Here is a 4,308-nt window from a genome sequence, read left to right as displayed (position 1 = left end):
TCCCATCAGCCACGAGTGGGGGCTCTGTGTCCCCTGTGCCACCGCTGCCCGTCCCCGGAGCCACCCCGCGACGAGGAAATGCCATGAGCTGTTGGTGTGGCGCCTCGCGTGCCACCGCTCGTGGGTCAGGTCTCCGGGCACGGGGCACCACGTGTTAGCCCCGCAGCACTGAGCCACCAGAGCTGGGCCACGGCAGCAGGTCCGGCGGGGCTGGGGGTTTGTCACCTGGGCGGTGGCTGTGTGGCTCCTCCAGTGACGGCCTGGCTGAAGCCAGAGCTGGCAGAGCTCAGGGAACATCTGCACATCCCGGTGCCGTGCCATGGGGGGGCTCGGCGTGGCCCCAGGACCATGCTCTGCCACGTGTGTTCAGCTGCCAGCCCCAGCCTGAGTGGCACTGCACGTGCCACCCTTCCCAGGCACGGCTGTGACTGTGGCTGTCACCTTGCTGTCACCTCAGCTCTGGGGAACCGTCCCTGCCCAGGGTGTGGGGTCTGGCCCCAGCACAGGGACTGTGATCAGCCCCACACAGGCCCTTGGTGTGTTTGAAACCCACCCTGCACCACCAGAATCTCACACAGGGAACCAACTGAGAGCTCCCACTGCTCTGCCTTTTATTCCATCACTTTTTTTTTCCCCCTTTTCTCTTTTCAAATCTTCCTTTGAAACCCAAACTTCCTGCAGTTTGAAATGGACAATCAGGCTGCCCCGGCAGCTGCAGCCCAAGAGCTTCAGCTCTTGGCAGGAAGATCAGAACTACAAAACTATTTCTTTGAGGCAAATTATGCATTCATCCAGCTCATTTGAAACAAAATATGATTTGCAATTTAACTTTCCATAATGAGCTCCTGCTATTATACCGTTTCCATAATGGCTGGTTTCATTGGAACAGATTGTTGGTGCACATGGTTTACAAAACATTTTCAATGCAAGCCCCGTTTTTTCTTATTTTAAATAGCAACAGCTGCTAAGCATGATAATTATTGTATTTCATCAAAATAAACTTACCGGGTTGCTTCTTGATGCCACTCGTCACAATTTTCCAGTGGACCTGCAGGTTATTAAAGAAGCTGAAACTTTAATTCAGCAAAGTGAGAGCAGCACCTCATCCAACTCCCTGCCACGGGCAGGGACACCTTCCACTATCCCAGGCTGCTCCAAGACCGGCCTAGGACATTGCCAGGGATGTGGCAGCCACAGCTTCTCTGGGCAACCTGTGCCAGGGCCTCAGCACCCCGAGGAAGAGCTTTTTCCCAATATCTAATCTCAACCTACTCCCTGACAGGGTGAAGCCATTCCTCCCTGTCCTGTCACTACCTGCTCTGCTAAATAGCCTCCCTCCATCTTTGCTGTAGGCTCCCTTTGGGTACTGGAACACCAGGAGCAGGCAATGAGAAGCTGTGGTCATTAACTCCTAATTGCATTTACCTGTATCATTGTTTCCCCTGGTGTTGCCAGGGCACCTGTCAGGGTTCCCCAATGTGGAGCAGCCCCAGAGCTGCAGGCACAGAGCTCCCGTCCCCAAACACCCCCAGCTCCTGCTGACCTCCAACACCAGCTCAGGTGCTGAAGGAGGATTTCTCCTCTGTGGCTGGAGGGAGGAGAATGCCAGAGGGACAGGAGTTTATTACCGAAGAGCAGGTGAAAGTCTTATTTGTTGAAAATTTTCTGGGGAACTTTTGAGAGCTGTGTTTAGTGGCTGCGGCCGGCCGGAGATTTACTGATGTGCAGGATAACGATGCTGGAGAAGCTATTCCAGCCCCCAGTGAAAGGCTGCCCTTTACAGCACCTCAGCATTTGGATTTAGATGACAGGTGGTAATGGCACCACAGAAACCATTACTGTCCATCAAGTAAACAATCAACACACGATATAAACGGTTTGGCCTTACCCAGACTCTCATGAGCTATGGCAAACAGTAAAAATCCCCAAAAAAATCAAACCCAGAAAGGACAAAGGATGCTTTTGAGGAAGGAACAGCCTGCAGGAATAGGGACTAGGGAGATTTCCTTGCAGCAAACAGCAGAGAGGGCAGTGCATTTGTCCTGGTGTGGATGTGGAATTAGGGAAAAGAGGGCGAAACGCAAAGCTCTGTGCTGCAGCCAGGACCCAGCTGCCATTTCCCCTCCGCGGGCTCCGTGCCAGCACCAGCTCCCGCAGGCTGACAGCGCTTCGCCGCCGGGTTTGTCATCACAGCACCAACAGAGCGATTAAACCCCTCCCTTGGGAGGCAAACGGGAACGTCAGCCCCGGGACCGGCACAGCAACGCCGCACCGGCACTCGGAGCCATCTCCGGAGCCCGCAGCCGGAGCCCTCCGTGTCTGCAGGGCTGCACCGGCCCCGAGTGCCCACCGTGGCCGCTGTCCCCCCTGCGGGGAGCTCTGAGTGACCCCGAGTGGCAGCCACCGACACCAGCGGCTGCCCGAGGTGTCCTTCCTTCGGGACGTGCGCTCCCGGCTCTCCGGCCCGTGGGATCGTTCCAAGGGCAAAGACCGAATCGCGGCGAGCCTCCCGCTCCGGCCGGCCGAGCCCGCACGCTCGCCTCGTTTGGCAGTGTTTACAGGGCTCCCACGATGATCTAACGCTGCACAAAGCCATTGTAGGATAAATATAGAGCACTGCAGCACCATAAATCAGCCGGCTCGGCAGCACGGCAGGATCGGGCTCTCGGTGGGATGTGGGTCCGCTGGCACTCGGGGAAGGGGGAGCGGGTGCCTCTCCACGGGACACCCGGCCCCTTTGTCACCTCCCTGGGCTGCTCTGCCCGCGATGGAGGTGACCACGGGCACTGCCGTGCCCGGCGGGTCGGCGTGGCTGGCGTCGGAGCCGCGCTGGCAGCCGCGCGTAGACGATGGGCTATCATACTGTTTATCAAGGTCTGGCGGAAAGAAAACAAGCTAATGGGGCATTTGCTGATTCAATTCGTTGAATTTGAACAAATCTTTTTAATCCTCCTCCCCCGGGGATTGGAAAGGTCAGGAAATGGGTAGAATGTGCACTTTCAGGTATTGAAATTAAACTTGTTAAGAGATCCATATTGATTTGCACTTCTCTGAGAAATATTGAAGCCTCCAGATTTAGCCTGGGTATTGATTTTCTCTTCCAGGGGAAAGACATCGGCACAAAGGGAAGATATTACACGTGGCAGTAAACACCTTCAATCACTGCCCGCCCTGCCTCCATCAAGGCAAACAAACAGCCGGGCACTGCGGCTCCGGCGCGGCACCGCAGCCTTCCCGTGCCCCCAGGGTGCTCAGAGCCCCGGGCTGGGCTCGGTGCTCCACGCCGGACAGGGCTGAAAGGGGATTTGGGCTGTGCCCTAAAGGCCCTGGTTTAGCTTTTGGTCAGCCACAATCAAAACCCATTGCTCGGGAAGTTGGAGACGAGCATTGTAGGTCCCTTCCAACTGAGCTGTTCCACTCCATTCTACTCCGTGTTTAGCACTGCCAGCCCTTTCACTGCTTTACTTTTAAATATTGCCCTAAGATGGGGGTGCAACCCTCCTTTGACTGTTTTTAACACATGCAATCAGCAACTACGGCAATTAAGAGGCTTAATTAGCATCTGAATCAGCCTTCTCGAACAAACCCCCTTTGCAACAGTAGCAAATAAGGGCGAGGGAGTTGAAATTCTGCCTGTGAGGGTGAGCAGGCCCTGGCACAGGGTGCCCAGAGCAGCTGTGGCTGCCCCTGGATCCCTGGCAGTGCCCAAGGCCAGGCTGGACGGGGCTTGGAGCAGCCTGGGATGGTGGAAGGTGTCATTCCTGCCCATGGAATGATATGAGCTTTAAGGTCCCTTCCACCCCAAAGCATTCTGTGATTCTGTGAAGAAAGTGCAGCCCTGGCTGAGGCTGTTTGTGGGGAGGGTTTCACTCCAGCAGAGCTCCCGTGCCAGGTTTCGCAGCGGCCTGTCCATTATTCCCAGGCAGGACTAGGCTGTGCTGACTTTGGGCAGCAGACCCAGGCGAGGCTGCTCAGGCTCGCACTCTGCACACCAGATGTTCCCCTTCTGCGAGAGCCGAGTGAACGAGAGCCCCGCCGGCCCCAGAGCAACCCCGGGGACCCTGTGGGAATCTGCCACTTCCGTCAGAAGGTTAAATAAGATTTCAATAAGTGACACATCACCGCGGACCAACTGCTTCAAAACTGCCTCCACTTAGACGAGCTCTGCTCCAGTGGGGGAGTTCAGAGCCGAACCCCGCCTGCTCCGCGCTCCCTGGCAGTCCCAGCCTGACCTCCCTCCTCCCTGCCGGCCACGCTGCGCCGCTCTCCAGTGCCCGCTGCAGGGTCAGTGTGACCTACTCAGCCAAG

This window comes from Vidua chalybeata, chromosome 16 (genome assembly GCF_026979565.1).
Source record: "Vidua chalybeata isolate OUT-0048 chromosome 16, bVidCha1 merged haplotype, whole genome shotgun sequence".
Lineage (NCBI taxonomy): Eukaryota > Metazoa > Chordata > Aves > Passeriformes > Viduidae > Vidua > Vidua chalybeata.
The sequence above is the reverse complement of the archived record's forward strand: the minus strand, read 5'-3'. Positions refer to the sequence as shown.